The sequence below is a fragment of the Crocodylus porosus genome, unplaced genomic scaffold (assembly GCF_001723895.1).
Source record: "Crocodylus porosus isolate Cpor-Errol unplaced genomic scaffold, CroPor_comp1, whole genome shotgun sequence".
NCBI classification, from domain to species: domain Eukaryota; kingdom Metazoa; phylum Chordata; order Crocodylia; family Crocodylidae; genus Crocodylus; species Crocodylus porosus.
The window spans coordinates 24,377,695-24,394,881 of record NW_017728948.1 but is presented as its reverse complement, the minus strand read 5'-3'; positions in this window follow the sequence as shown (position 1 = coordinate 24,394,881).

The following is a 17,187-nucleotide window of genomic DNA, read 5'->3' as shown; positions in this document are numbered from 1 at the left end:
TGGGCAGAGGAGGAGGATCGGGGCACTTGGAGACTGGTGCTAATTTTGGCAGGTGTGCCACGAAGTTGGCCCTCATTGCTGTAGCCTGTGAAGTCCTTTAAGGTGCCAACCTGTCCTGCCTTTGCCTGACTCAAACTGTACTAGTAAGAGAGTCTGTCAGAGAATACTAATGTGACTTGAACAGTCTTTGTGCTTGTCTGTGTCTGCTTCAGATTTGGTTATTTGCTTCACTGTTGGTTTCTGATTTCTTAAATATAGAGAGAGTTTCTTTCATTGCAGAGTCCCAGTCCTGCTTCCATGACTTTAATGGCTCAAAGAAAATTGTTACAACTCAATTCCTCTCTTTTCCCTCCCCCATTTGGCAATACAGAGCAGAGCCAGAAGGTTACCTGCTGTTAGGGCCATTCACAGTGGTATTGTTTCAACTAGCACCCTCCAATGTGGATTACATGATACCTGTGAACCAGTTCTGAAGGTAAGAGATCATAACCCTCACACAAAACACCTGTGAAACAGGAGTCTAGTGGCCTGTATCTTACCAGCCCATCCCTTTATTTGTAAGTGAAATAACTACACCTGAAACTTTCTTTCCTCTAAAATTTGTGATTTCAAGTATTTGTTGGTAAGACTCATCTGTTAGCCAATATGATACGTGCCCGTGTCATCTTTAAAACTGTTAAGGACTTGAAAGAGGGAAGAACGTAACAGAATAAGGATTATAATTCTAGTTACTCCTTTTAGAGAAGGTACTCTAATTCAGATGTAAATGCAGTTTCCAGCAGGGTGACAAGGAAATGAGGCACTCTGCTAATCTGGGCCCTGTTTCCTACAGGGGGATATTTTTGTCTTAGTTACAGATATCCCAGTTCATGCTATGGTACTTGAACCTTAATTTGTATTAAAGCAAAGAAGATAGAATATGGAGGGGGATTTTGGGATGCCTGATGGGAATAAGGCCTGTTGACAACCTGTTTTAACGAGTTGTCATCCCAAGATCTAGACAGGTATTCATTCAACAGAGCTAGCCATGCTTCCTACAATTTGGAAAGCCCCTCTATCCTAGATTTGAAATTGCATTCCATTCCTGTTACCAGATCAGGTTTCACATCAGCCCAGCTGGTGACGTACCTACTTTGTAGTCAGAGTGCAAGCTAATTAAGCACCGGGGTTGTTTTGTTTTCTGGTCTTTGACGGGCTGTTATTCTGGGTTGTATTTTCTAGTCTTAACGACTGTACTGCCCCCTTAGCTCTCTCTTAACCATGTTTCCCATACCATTTCTGCTGTATTTACACAGACTGTATGTAGGAAATCCCACTTTGCTGCCAATTTGCCAATCACCTCTGATTTATCATGTGTATCACCAGTTCTTCTGTGGTGTGCTGGCTGAGTTCCTTAAAGTCCCAGATCCACAAAGGTAGTCGGGTCCTGCTGAAATGAAGATGTCTGTCCAAATTAGGTGTTGATACCACTTGTGAATCTGGGGCAAAGTTCAGGTGGTTATATGCTATTTACTTTTTATCTTCACAATTGTTTGTGTTAATGAGTAATTCCTTGGATGTCTTTCACATAAAGTCTTTGTTCTTCTGTCACTGCTGCAGGCAGCTGCTCTGGGCTAGGGGAGAAAAGGCTGCCCTAAAAATTCAGGGAGCTGTACAGTTTAATTTGCCAGTGTAAGGTAGGGCTTTGAAGTGGGGATAGTATGCCTATGCAAACTTGGCCTAGGCTGCTACTTCAGTAGGGCTATATTCCAACAGGAACCTGCGCAGTGCTGCACCAGCAGGGCCAGGAGGCTGTTGTGGCTGAGACGAGAACAAGGAACAAGCTGTTTGGGAAGGAAGTGGGAGCATCAGTCCTGCTAGAAGTGCTCTGGAATAAGTTCAGCCTGTGAGGATAAAGCTACATTCCTCACCCCCGCCCCATGTTTTCACTCAATTGAAGAAAAAATTATTTCTCTTGGAAATGTGCCTTAAGTAACAAGAACTATCTGGCTCAATGCAAAACAAGGTGTTGCTATAGATAACTGAAGCCTGTTGCTAATTTGTCTAGGTAAAAGCCCAGCTACAAAACATAAAAGAAATCAGAGGACTGGGCTGTATATTTTAATTTTTGGTGTGCAAGGCCTCTTCTTTCTGGAACATAAGGTGCCATTTATACCTTAGTCTACAGTGTGGTTTGCAGCATATACAATTCATAATCATAGTCTACAGCGTAGTTTAATTATATGCTATTCTGCCATGATTGGATTGTACTGTAGCTGGGCCTGAAGGGAGATAGATGTTTAGGTTCCTATAAGTTACTCTTCTTTGGTAGCGCTTGGACTCTGCATATAAATTTAAGCAAAACTGAATTTTAAAGTTTAATGGGCCTGATTTTCTAGGATTCTGGAACAATTTTTTAGTTGCTTCCAGCTGTATAGACAGCCAGCCCCAAAAGAGTGATTAAATGAGCAGATTTAGGTACCGGGAGTCTTAGGCAGTGAATGGAGTTAAATCTATCTAATGGAAAAGAGGGCAGGGAGGGCACTCTCTGAGGGAGGGAAGGGAAGCCTGGGTTTCCAGCTTGCAGGACTGTTTGTGAACTTTATATTTAGTCTTTGGATAAAAAACAAACAAATTAACAACCTTGAGGCAAGCATTTTTAGTGATAGTTTTTATTGGACAAACTGCATAGTTGGGGGAGACATTAGGCTAGCTTTCAACACAAAGTGCCCTTTTTCAGGTCTGGGAAAGAAGCAGACACAACTTGAATTAAATAACAGATGAAACAATGGCATATTTATGTAAATGAAAGCTTTCTGCCAAAAGCAGTGGAGGAGGATTATAAAAGAGGAGTAAAGAGTGCCAACAAGAGTGGCTTCCAAACAGAAACAGAGTAAGTAACTTTCATTGGAGAAATAGCAAGACCATTCCTTTACACATGGTTATAGCTGTGCTCTAGTTTTATCTGTTGTTTAACTTAAGCTGTGCCTGCTTTCCTAGACCTAAATAAGGGCAGTTTTGGCCTAAAAGGTGGTCTAGCATACTTCCAAACTATACAGTTGGTCAAATAAAAGATATTACCTCTCCACCACTGGCTTGCTGCCCAGTGCTGGGAGGTGGCGCACACTGCCAGGGCTGTGCTCCACCTCCCAATGCCGGGCTCAGTGCTTAGAGGCTTGCTGCCCCATGGAGGGAGGCAGTGCAGTGCCCAGCAGCTTGTTGCCTGGTAGAGGGAGGAGGTGCACAGCCCCGGTGCTGTGCTCCACCTTGCTTCACTGGGCTCAGTGCCCAGCAGCTCCCAGCCCTGTGGAACTGAGCCCAGTGGGGGAAGTGGAGCCCAGTGCCAGGACTGCTCTGCCGCCCTCCACCAGGCTCAGCTCTCAGCGCCCATCCCAGGCAGCAGCAGCCCCCTGCTCACACCCCCAGGACAGCTCTGCTGGACTCCTCTGGGGGTGCAGGCCCCTGATCTGCCTGCATTTGCAAGAGACTACTCCTCCAGTTTCATGCTTCGCTATTATAACCTATGGGAGAAACTCGAAACAGTGAAACTGTTTCAACTAAATGAAACTAAATTCAAAATGAGACACTGTCCCATTGAAACAGAAGTCAAAGCCAAATGGTGCTGTTTCACACAGCCCTAGTGGCTATACCACCACAGAGATAACTGGCAGCTCGACCCAGCAGCTAGCACTTCTCCCCTACTCCCTGGGGTGCAGAGGCAGGCTCCTTCGTGTTTTTCCTTTGGCTCCATGGCTTCTTTTCTGACCAATGGAGTGATGGGGAGGTCCCTTATTCAGCCTATTCTGCAGTCTGGTGGTTAGGGCCCTCTTGCAAGATATGAATTTGGTAACCTTCAGTTGGTGATGGCCTTTGACCAAGGTCTGGCCTTGTTGCTGGGCAGGTGGTCTAAAAGGTAGGCTGTGGCATGCCCATGTGAATTATGTTTAGAATAAACCTAGCAGCTCCTGCAGGGAGTTGAATTTATAGACTAGCCCACCTCTGTTCTGGTTGCTGACAAAGCTTAGATGGAAAGTAGGTGTAGTCCATGCTAGAGCACCAGTTAGTACAGACAATGATTAACACATGTACCACGGCTTTTCTGAGGCACTGGCTAATATAGGTCTCAGTAGAGCACTGACTGATGCATGAACTGCTTACACAAGCTTAAGGTAAAATGCATATACACAAGCCTGCGACAAAATAAGAGAATGATGCAAGCTGAGCAGTATTGCCAAGAGGAGGAGCCAGGTGCATCCGCACAGAATGATGCAACGCTTGCATGATAAAGAACAGGGATGCAGATTAGGATACATGACAAGTGCAGGGCAGCTCAAGATCTCTATGGTGTGTAATACACTTTTAATTGACATACTGTGGGTTAACCTGTATGAAAGGGGAGCTGAGAAATTTGGACCTGTGCACTGGCATGTGAGACTTAGTTTGTGCTAATACCTTGTCGCAAGTAAACATGGGTTACTGGGAGGGAGAGCAGACGAAAAACCTCTCGGATTCCAGGTTACCAACTAAATTTATGGATGTAAAATGTCTAAAATCATCAGTCCATAAATTCCATAAAAATAAGAAGTCCTGAGCAGATTTCAAGATTTGTTACCCTAATGAAGCTGCATTCAAAGAAAACATTGGTGCTGGACAAAATGGAGCAGCACCATCTGGTGTCTACGTGGGAGCAAACAGTGAACTGTTGGGGTTTCTAGCTCTGCAAGGCCTCAATAGTTCCTTGTGGCTATGACAAAGCAGAAAGGCTGAAGGTCACAAAGAAGCAGCAGGTAGTGGCCTGTTGGAAGGGCGGGGGGAGTTAGGGATACACTGTGGGGGAACAGGATGGTGCAGGGTATAATTAGGGGTGTCGGGGTGTGGGATGAATAGGGGACACCTGGGGTGGTGGCTGCACAGTGTAAACCATGGGGTGGCAACCCAAGAATATATATTTTTACTAACAGTAAAATGTCAGTAAATTTTTGACTGTCAGTAAGAAGTTTGCAGATTGCTAGCTTAAAAAAAAATCATTGACCAAACATGCATACAAATACAATGGTACCTAGCTGCTCAGATTTGTTTCTTCTGTGGAAGCTTGGACAAATTAATTCATGCATTTTACATTTCCACACTCTGTCCCAGGCCAAAATGTAAGTAGCTATGGGGCAAAGTTCTTCTGGATTTGTTTCTATGACTTAACTCTTCTTAAATAGTAGATTATTAGGTACCCAATCTGAATTGAGCCCAATGCTGTCTAGGGCCAGACTTTCAAGGTCTGCATGACCAGTAGCCATTTTCAAACAAATGAAATGGCTAGTCTTTATTTAATAATGATGCTGCCTGCTGAGCTTCTTGAAAACCAAACCTGATCAATTCCTTGGTGTAATCAACTGCCTTTTGAAAATCCAGTGCTAGCTGTAGTTAGAAAATAATTTAAAACTTGACCTCTATTGCCCAGTGTACAAGTAGACAAACTCCAAAGAACACAGGTCCTTGCATCATGTAAAAATCTATTTACAAACCTTGCGGATCAAGGAAAAAGGGGCAAGTTATGCAATACCTGAACATTCACTTAACTGATATCATTCTTATTTTAGGGTAAGATGATGAAAGGACACAGTGAAAATGATCATAAAAAAAATACCAGGCATGTGATAAACCAATAGTTACTAATTTGGGTCCAGTAGCAATTATGTTCTGGGCTGTGATTTGGCCACCAAAGCTGCCCTTGTATGAAGGAAGGATGTTTATTGCCATTGGAAGTCAAAAAATGAATGTCAGATGCAACTCCCAAAATACACTGTATCTACAATTAATGCCAAAATGATGCATGCAGTATACTTGTTCAGACACTAGATGGCATAGTGGTATCATATGATTTGTATCTATCGATTTGTATTTCCTAATAGTTTAAGCTGATAGAAACCTGAATCCAAAATAACAATTTGGCATACTATATAGTACCATTTTCTTTCATGGAAATGATTTTCTTGTTACTATCTGATTTCAATCTAAAAGGCATGCACACTTTAACAAGAGTATTGAGAGGAATAAATGAGTTTTGATATGCTACCATTATGGTCAAATACCTTCCATGTCTGGTATAAAAATAGCTCATTTCTTGGCTATGTTCACATATACACAGATTTTTTTAAAGTTAGCCCCACCCATGAACAAAGCCCTGTCATAGGGGTAAAATATGCCAAGCACATATCAGGACCATGGAGCCAAGGGACTTAGAAATCCAGTTCAATGCCTTATCGCATATTGTTATGCGTTTATAGCAGACAAGAATGCTACATGCAGAAAAAAAGCACATTTGGAACTGTGTTTATTTCTGGGAATTCCTGTATTTATTAAATATGGGAAATACATGAAATGTCCTTGGATGGGACTTACTATGAGTGATTAAAAGTGGAGTTCATGATCATTATTCAATATTTTTAATATGAAATTATATGTAATAATATAATTCAGTAATGCCTCCATGCTCTAATAAGGATTCCATTTATATGCAAAGACAGTGAACTGCTCCAAAGAAGTAGAGGGAAATACAAAATCAAATATATATGTATATTTAAATTTATTATTTTGCAAATATATATATGAGTGAATATGTATAATGGGGCTAAAAAAGATTTGAGATACTGCTTGAATCAAAGACAAGATGGTAAGAAGTAGCTAAGAGGGAAAGGTGATGGAAAAGAGGAAGAGGAGCTGGTTGGAAAGGCAGAGGGCAAAGATAGAGACCATCAAGTGATCAACCTTGTCACCCCAGGAACAGTGGTGACCAACTTGCAGCATGTGTGCTGTAAGTAGCACAGGAAGCCTCTGTGTATGGCACATGGCATATCAGGGAGGCGGCAGGGAGCAGAGAACAGCAAAGGTGGGGATTGGAGTGGCCTTCAAGGAGGCGTGCAGGGCTTAAGTTGTAGCATACGTGGGAGAAAGAAAAGTTGGCCTCACTATTCTAGAACAACTTTAATTGTCTTATCTTCTGCTACAAAGGAGGTCTCAGTCCAGGATGCCAGTCTCATCCTATAGACAGGAAAACTGCTATACTTCTTCACACCTACTCTGATACCCAGAGTGTTTTGCAAAGACTGAAAAGATTCCATCCATCTGATTGTGCTGACAATTCTTCACAGATCTTCTCCACTTCTTGTCATAGTATTAATGATGCTCCTTGACCTGCTATCCTAGGACGAAGAGAGGATATTCTTCCTGAACCACCTCACAGTCTGCATTCTGGAATATACTTGAGTGTGGAACCATTTCATTCCTAGAGCGCAAATTCTCTGGGAGACGCTACAGGTGGTTAAAGCGAGAGCCAAATCACAGACTTCCTGGTTTTGTTTCCTTTCCTTCCATTTCTGTAATTTTTCTGCCTTCAGGGTGAGATGGTTCTCCTCAAAGTAAAATGTACCTTTTCTCAAAAGGCATCACCATGTAGCCCAGTCCTGGGCTGGTTTTTCCCAATTTGTGGTGTCAGTGCCATACTTCTTACTGTTTGCCTTTAAGGTGTCCTTGAAGTGTTTCCTCTGGTCTCCATATGTCTTTTATTTTTGTCTGAGTTGGGAGTATAGCAGTTGTTTTGGTACACATGCATCAGGCATGCATGCACAATGCCCTGTCCACCACAGCTGATGTTGAATAATCACCTGCTTCACAAGCAGTGTAATCAGCCAGATGTGCAAGAAAGCAGGGCCAGAGCCCATACCTCACACCCAACATTGCCCTATAATTTTTAAGATAGGGTCCCCAACAATGGTGCGAAATACTCCCTTCTGCAGATGTTCCAACCTAAAGAAGGCCAATTGGGCAGCCTTCACAGAGGTAATGGAGGAATCAGTTGGGGATATTACACCTACCCATGAAAATTACCAGAGTTTTGGTAAGACTGTGAAGAAAAGTGCCTGCTGCTCCATCCCAAGGGGCTGCCATGCAAAATATATCCCAGACATGCTGAGCTCCACATCCAACCTGTAAGCTCTCTCTAAGAGAGAATACCATCTCAACCACTTCTCAGAAAGTGGGAGAAATCCTGATAGACAACAGGAGTAGAGAGCTGCAACATCTGGAAAGAAATGACAAATCTGATACATAATAGCAAGAAAGCTTGGGCAACCATAAGAAAACTAGGAGGCAACAGCATCACACCTCTGGCTATATCAAGCGTTACTGCCAACCAGGTCACACAACTGCTCAACAATAGGAAGCGCTCACATAGGAGAAACACGGAAGAATATCATTGCTGCATTATACTGTCTGACAAGAACCATCTAAAGACCTAATCCATCCATTACTTTGGAGGAACTAATAGTTGGCACAGGCCTACTGAAACGTGGGAAAGCATTAGGAGTACAGGATGTACTCACAGAGCTGATACAACACCTAGGACCCCTTGCAAGCCAATGGCTCCTTGATCTATTGAGCACATGCATGATGAAGAAACAAATGCCATCAGTATGGAGGAAAACAAGAGTCATAGCTCTACCTAAACCAGAGAAAGACCTTTCATCACCAAAAAATTATAGATCAATCTCCCTTCTCAGCATCACTTACAAACTCTGTGAATGATTTATCCTGCAACAAAATTATACCCTTGGTAGATTCTAAACTTCAACAAGTTGAGGAGGTTAGTGGGAGAGGCACTGGGGTTCCCGAGAGCAGGGTAACTCAGTGCCCAAGATGAGTGGTTGTTCCTTAAGGAGACGATACTCAGGGCCCAAGGGGTGACCATCCCAACAAGAAGCAAGGAGGGCAAGAATGCCTGAAAGCCCCCCTGGCTCACCCAGGGCATCCGGGAATGCCTGATTGCCAAAAAGGCAATGTACACCCGGTGGAAGCAGGGTGCTATTACCAAAGAGGAGTATACCTCCTCTGCTCAGGCCTGTAGGGGGGCTGTCAGGAAAGCTAAGGGGGACATAGAGCTAGGACTAGCGTCCAAAATCAAAGATAGTAAAAAGTCCTTTTTCAAATATATAGGGAGGATGAAGAAAGCACCGGGAAATGTGGGGGCCCTGCAAGATTCTCTGGGCAATCTGGTGGTTATGCCAGAGGAGAAAGCAGACCTCTTTAACCAATTCTTCACCTCCATTTTCTTGTGCAGGGACCAGGACTTCCCCACCGTGATGCAAGACAAACTCAAGGGGAATGCCTCCAGACCTCAGGTTGGGGAGGACAGGGTTAGAGAGCTTCTGGAGGGGCTGGACGTGTTCAAATCAGCGGGTCCAGATGCTCTCCACCCCAGGGTGTTGAGGGAGCTAGCAGGGGTTATTGCAGGGCCCTTGGCATGGCTTTACGAGCATTTGTGGTGCTTGGGCAAGGTGCCACATGATTGGAAGATAGCCAACGTGGTCCCCATCTTTAAAAAAGGGAGAAGGGAGGACCCGGCCAACTATAGGCCCGTCAGTCTTACCTCAATCCTAGGGAAACTCTTTGAGAAGATCATCAAGGAGCACATCTGCAATGGGCTGGCTTCAGGGATGATGCTCAAGGGCAACCAGCATGGTTTCATTAGGGGCAGGTCATGTCAGACCAACCTGATTCCCTTTTATGTTCAGGTCACAAAAGCATTGGATGCAGGTGTCACTGTGGACGTAGACTTTCTGGACTTCAGCAAGGCCTTTGACACTGTCTCCTACCCCATCCTCGTTAAAAAACTAGGTGACTGTGGCATTGATGCCTACATAGTCAGATGGATTGCAGCTTGGATGAAGAGTCGTACTCAGAGGGTGGTGGTGGATGGGTTATATTCGACCTGGGGGGAAGTAGGCAGCGGAGTCCCCCAAGGCTCAGTCCGTGGGTCTATGCTGTTCAATTTCTTTATCAGCGATTTGGACAATGGGGTGAAAAGCAACCTCTTTAAATTTGCTGATGATACCAAAATTTGGGGTGAGGTGAGCATGCTAGTAAGGAGGGAAAGACTACAGCAACACCTGGAGAGGTTACAGGGGTGGGTTAACAAAAACAGGATGCATTTTAGTACTGACGAGCGCAGGGTGCTGCACTTGGGCAGTAGAAACCAGCAGTACACTTATAGAATGGGAAACTCCTTTCTTGAGAGCATGGAGGAAGAAAGGGATCTTGGAGTCATTATTGACTCCAAGACGAATGTGGGCCGACAATGCGAGGTCACGGTTGGCAGGACTAACCAGACCTTGTCGTACACCCACAGGCACATCTCAAGTAGGGCCAAGGAGGTGATCCTCCCCCTCTGCGCAACACTGGTCAGACCACAGCTGGAGTACTGTGTCCAGTTCTGTGCGTCCCACTTCAAGAGGGATGTGGGCAACATGGAGAGGGTCCAGAGGAGGGCCACCCACATGATCCAGGGACAACAAAGCAGACCCTACAATGAAAGACTGCGGGACCTGAACCTGTTCAGCCTTCACAAGAGAAGGCTGAGGGGGGACCTGGTGACCATCTATAAATTCACTAGGGGGGACCAGAAGCGTTTGGGAGAGACCTTGTTTCCCCTAGTGCCCCCTGGCATGACAAGGAATAATGGCCACAAGTTGTTGGAGAGTAGGTTTAGATTAGACATCTATAAGAACTACTTCACGGTCAGGGTGGCTAGGATCTGGAACCAACTTCCAAGGGAAGTGGTGCTGGCTCCTACCTGGCTGAAGTCATTTGAGCCCAGTTTTCTCCTGCCCAGGCAGGGGATTGGACTTGAAGATCTACAAGATCCCTTCCGAATGGACTTCTATGATTCTATGAGACCAGGCAGATTTAGACCTGCTGAGTCCTGTGCAGGCCAACTACTATACCTCCCACAGCCTATTAAAGATGGTTTCCAACAGAAGTTTATCACTGGCACAGCATTTGTTGACCTACCTGCAGCACACGATACTATCCAACACTGCATTATGATCCATAAACTGTATCTTATGACTGGCAACTTAGATCTAAACCAAACTATTCATAGCCACTTGAAGAACTGGTCTTTCTATATGGAATTAAATGGCCAGAAAAGTAGCTGACAATTCCAAAAGAACAGCTTACCAAAAGAAGACAGTGTGCTCGTCCCACTTTTATTCAACATTTACATTAATGATCAGCCACTTCCTGCTGAATGTTAGGTATTTCATCTGTGCTGACAACCTTTGGATTGCCACGCAGCAAAAAAATGTTGAGGACACAGAAGATCCTGGAGAGGGCACTGAATGAGATTAGAGATCAGATTGTTGCTTAAATAATTATCTCAAACCCTACCCTAGTAAATCCTGAATCTGTGCTTTCCATCTGAGATGGAATGCAGAATGACACCTGAATGTCATCTGAAGTCATCAGAGTCTCAAAAATACCTAGTCTACTTAAGGATAACACTGGACTGTACACCTAGTTACAAAACACGCATATTAAATACCAAAGCCAAGGTAAAACACATGAAACAACATTCTGCATAAGGTCACAAATTCCTAGTGGGGAGCACCACCTGGGGACACTCAAGGCATATTGACACTGCCCTAAACATAATGATAGTGCCCTAAATGATGCATACAGAACTATTACAGCCCACCTAAAACACACCCATGTTCCCTGTCTATACGCACTATCTGGCATAGTGCCTTCTTACATCAGGAAGAAAGTAGCGAGTGACACTGACCAGCAGGTACAAGAGTCAGATGACCGCCACCCAATATAAGGACATCAACTAGTGCACCATTGTCTCTAATCGAGACATAGCTTTTTATCCTGCAGCTGGAGTATCTGGAGTAGCTAGAGTATGCAGCTGGAGTACTGCATCCAGTTCTGGGCACCACACTTTAATAAAGACATGGACAAGCTTGAGAGAGTTCAAAGAAGAGTCACCCATATGATCAGAGTTTTAAAAGGCAAGCCATATGAAGAAAGGCTGAGGGATCTGGGACTCTTCAGCCTGAGGAAAAGAAGGCTGAGAGGGGACCTGGTAGCAGCTTACAGCTACATCAAGGGCTCCATGAGCAACTGTTCACCAGGGCACCCAAGGGGAAAACCAGGAGTAATGGCCACAAACTCCTGGAAGATCGATTCAGGCTCAATATTAGGAAAAACTTCTTCACAGTCAGGGTGTCCAGACTGTGGAATAAGCTCCCTCCAGAGGTGATGCAATCACCTACCCTGGAAATCTTCAGGAGGTGACTAGACAGTCACCTTGCTGGGGTCACTTGACCTCCACTTATCTTTTCTGCTTGGTGCAGGGGGCTGGACCCGATGATCTTCTGAAGTCCCTTCTGGCATTACAATCTATGAACCTTTGAATCATCTGCCATACCAATAACCACATCACCAGAATCAGCCAGAACTACCTCTGGCAAAAAGAATGGGAGAATTCATGGCTGTTGAATGGAACTGGCAAGGAATTACCCCTAGTGAGGAGTTAAGCCTGAACATACTGGGAGTGGGTCTCAGCAGATGCAACTTTCTCATGAAAACATAGGGCCTCTACACAACTAAGCAATGTGTCTGTCAGGAGAAGCAAACCATGAAAAATCTCCTGAGATGCCCTATAGCACCACAATGCATGACAAAAGATCTGGCAGCACCAAACACCAGAAGCAATGGCCTATGCAGAATATTGGGAGCAGACCATATAGAAAGGTTGGACTGGAGACATAATGAAGAAGAAAATCAATGCTTCCATGCTGGTGGTGTTAGCATCAGTAAGGATGCTGGCATTTGTGCAATGATCCTTTCTCTTTATGCCAAAGATCTTCTGAAAGTAGCACTGGTGAAGGTGTTCCAGGCTTTTCAGTTTGTCCCTTTAGGCCACCGAGTCTTCACACTCATAAGAGAAGAGTTGGGGTTACTACAGCCTTATATAATAGGAGCTTTGTTCCAATCCTGATGTTGTGATTGTTGAACACATGATAACACAGTCTTCCAAAGGCAATGTTGGCCTTCTCTGAGAGATGGCTACCAAGGTATGCAAAGTATTCAGTGTACTCCAGCTCCTGCCTGTCAATGAGGATCTCTGCCAGGGAAGTTAATTGGCCTAGAGCAGGCTGGTGAAGCACCTTTGTTTTTCCAGTGTTAAGGGTCTGTTATGCTTGAGAGAAGCAGTTAAAGGTTGCTTGTAGATCCTCCTCAGTATGAGCAATGACAGCACAATCATTGGCATACTGAAGTTCCACAATTGAGGCTGATGTAACTTTGAGCTTGGCATGGAGGCAGAAAAGATTGAAAAGGTTTCCCGCCCAGCATTGAGAGGGTCCAGAGGAGGGCCACTTGCATGGTCGAAGGGCAGTGGAGCAGGTCCTACGAAGAGAGGCTAAAGGGCCTGAACCTATTTGGCCTCCACAAGAGAAGGCTGAGAGGGGATCTGGTGGCAGTATACAAACTTACCAGGGGGACCAGCAGGAATTGGGGGAGGCTCTGTGCCCTGAGGCACCACCCAGGGTAACTAGGAATAATGGCCACAAATTGTTAGAGAGAAGGTTCAGGCTGGACATCAGGAGACATTACTTTACAGTTAGGCTGCCAGGCTCTGAAATGGGCTCTTCAAAGGAGGTGGTACTCTCTCGTACCTTGGGGGTCTTCAAGAGGAGGCTGGACAGATATTTGGCTGGGGTGTTATGACCCTGGCACCTGTTCCTGCCCAGGGCAGGGGGTCTAACCTGATGATCTGTTTAGGTCCCTTCCGACCCTAAGTACTATGATACTATGGTTCCCAATCTGAAGGGTTTGTGTCCTGTAGCCCATTCATCTAGTCACACCTCCCATATGTCATATCATTCAATTTATCATTCTTAATCCAATTATTAAATTAGACTGAAGCAAGACTGCCCATTTGGTGACCCATGGACCAAATGTGGCCTGCAAGGAGTTAATCTATGGCCTCCAGATTCCCATCCGACCTCCAGATTCCCATCCAACCTCCATTACTGTGTTTGCAGCAGCAACCAGGGGCTCCCTCTGGATTCCACTTCCTGTGCCTGCCCCAGGGGGCAGCTCTGTGCAGCAGAGTGGAGCTCATCTTGTGGTGCCATGGGGAAGTGTGTAGCCCACAGGTGTAGGAAGCACAGTAGTGGGGAGGCCATATGCCTGTGCACATGGTGGAGTTGGTGTCCATGCCAGGGTGTCCCGGGGGGCCCATGGCTCATGGTTCTGTAGCCCACGAGGCATGTGACCTCCTCTGTTGCAGCCCTCATGGGACGTGGCCCCTTACCCCTAGAAGTTGGACAGCCTTCCACTAACCATTTTCATTTTTAAAATATTAAACTGTTGTGTATCACTGTTATGTGGTTAACAATACAGAGGTCCAGAGTTTTGATGCTTCAGCCCATAGGGAAATAGCATTTACTGGCTTGACTTGGTTCAAATCTGAAGACAGGGGCCTGGAACTGTTTAATCTCAGTGCTCTGATGTAGGGATGGGGTCACTCACACTCACTCTAAGAACTGACATGGGGCTTTGACAAAAGAGGTTCTACAAGAGGGTGGATTCTCTTTAGTTCCCCTGGCATCCGCACACAGAAGTTGGGTGACTGCCTCATGGCAAAGTCATGCAGATACGATGTCTAATGATTACTTGTCTGGATTCATAATACTTTGTTTTACAAGACCTGGCTGGCCACTGAATAATCTGTTATTGCCCCTGAGAGATGGCAAGATTGCACTAAAGCCAGACTTGCTGAAATCTTACAGTGAATTGTAAATTTTTAGTGTAAACCTATATGAGCCATCTTAGTTCTCTGTTGCTTGTAAATCATACCTATGTACCCTCATAAAGTTGACTTACACTGTACATTTGTTTTATTGTATAGGTACTGTCTAATGATTTTTATGTTTCCCTTATCAATGAGAACTCAATATAAACAATATTAAAAAAATCACTGCACATACATGTTACAAGGCCATCTTCTCGAAGTATTTTATCTAATGCAAATTCAAGTAAAGTCTAATTTAAAAGGGTTTTGACTGTATTTGAAATACCATTCATCATCTTTGTATGGATTTATGCTACAATGTTCAACTCCTGCTAAGTGATAGTCACATTCTTTTCCTTTTATTTTCTTATGTATTTAGGGTTGGATTTACCATTGTAATACTTAGATTTCATAGTACTCTAGTTCCATTGATTTCAATGGAAGTATTCTAAAATAATAAAGGGCTTAGTCCATCTGTCTGTCCATAACACTCATGGAGCACTCTGACTGGTCACTGAAACACCCAATCAGAGTGCTCCAAGAGCGTTCTGGACAGGAGACATTGGTGGCGGCATAGCAGTACTGCTTTCTGGAAGCGGCAGTGATGGAGCGGATGGAGGGGGCAAGGCACTGCTGGCCTCGCTCCCCTGCCCTCCTGCCCTCCCCCCCCTCCACTCCTGGAGGCGACAGGGGTGATCTGTCCCTGCCTGCCCCCCACCCCCCATCATTCTTGATGGAGAATTGGCTAGTGCCAATATAAAACTGAAGTAGCACAATGGTGAGTCAAGCAAAAATACATTGATAACATTTTACCCATTTGCCACTTCCCACACCTTTTCCATAATGCCTTTATCACAATGGTTAATGGTCTTAGGTATATTCAACTTTTAAATTATTATTCACTCTTAATGTTTACAATATTTATACACAAAATGTCAACATAAATATATACTTTACTAAGGTCTGTGTGAATGTCTTAACTACAATTACTCTATCAACTCTTTGGAACAGGAAGCTTGTTTTTTATTTTGTCCTGCCAAGCACTTAGGTTGATGCAAGAATGATAAAGAAATTGACATTAATCATCAGGATTTTGTCTGCTCCATGATTCTGTGCCTGTTAATTGTGAATTAACCCCAAGAATTAAAGAGCTTGGAAAGTCAATCATATGAGGAGAGGCTGAAGGAGGTAGGCATGTTCAACTTGTTGAAAAGGTGCTTAAGAGTGGACATGATAGTTGTCTTCAAATACTAGTTGCTTCAAATACAAGCACTCTTTCTTTCTTGCTGCAGTGAGGAGGATCTGGACCAATGGCTTGATGTTTCAGCAAAATAAGTTGAGACTAGATATCAGGAAAAACTCCTTCACTGTTAGAATAGTGAGGCAGTGGATTAGATTGCCTAGGGAAGTTGTGGATTTTTCATCACTAGAGATGTTCAAGAGGTTGCAAAACCACTGCTCAGGGATGATCTAAGAGTACGTATGCCTATGTTGAACTATGGATATTTCCTATGTTTCTGGACTTTCTTGGTTTCTTGGCCCGCCTCCCATTTCTGCTACATGCTACCCTCTAAATCAGTGCCATGGCTCTAACTTAAAATTAACTTTTCTGTCTTAAGGGGATGTTATTTAATTAATTAAATGTATATAGACCATAATCACTACCTACATCAACACATCTTCTCAGACCCTCCAGACAGGCAACACCTCCAAACTAGGAAACCCCTCATTGCCCACCTGCACCACCTGTGCTCCAGTTCCAAAGGTTCTTCCCTAGATGACTGGACTGCACAACTATGGGATAAATGATGGGCCTCTGAGAACTACAGGCTCAAAACATTCATCCTAAACCTCTCTGTGAGACCTCCCAGCTTCAGTTTGGACAAAATCTCCTTAGTCTGCCTCAATAGACTCCAAACTGAATATGGCCACTTACACCATAACATGCATTAAATGGGCCCGACATCAAGTGCCACTAGTGAATGCAGCATCCCCTCACAGACCACAAACCACATAATTACAGCATGCCCTGTTTTCCATTGCCCTGGAAACCTCAATGCCCTTGACAACCCATCTGGATCCTGGCTCAACCCTGTCCAGTGTGAAATATGACTCTGGGACACTGCTTTTGTCATATATGCTGCCTTTCTAGCAAAGGCTCAGGGTTTACAACAGCAAGGCATGATGGCTAAGTATAGACAGTTGGAAAAGTCCAAGACTGAATTGATTAACACTTCACAGGTTAGCCTAAGCTACACAGATTGAACAAATAAGCAAGTAACAGTCAATTTTGATTCTGGACATACAGCCACATGCCTGCAGTGGTCCAGGCCAGAAGCTGGGGTGTGCCTCCCTGCTCAGCATGATCAGACAGTTTGGGCCAAAGCTAGCTCATCCACCCTGCAAAAGTGGGGTTTGCTGGGGAGGTGCAAAGCACTCTGGGATGCTGGGGGCCTGAGTTAATTTGAATCCGGAGGGGATCTGGGACAGAAGTTCAATAAACCAATTTAACCTAAATCAGTTAAGTCTGATACTACATCCTTTGAGGTTTATCTTAAACCAGTTTTGGCCATTTT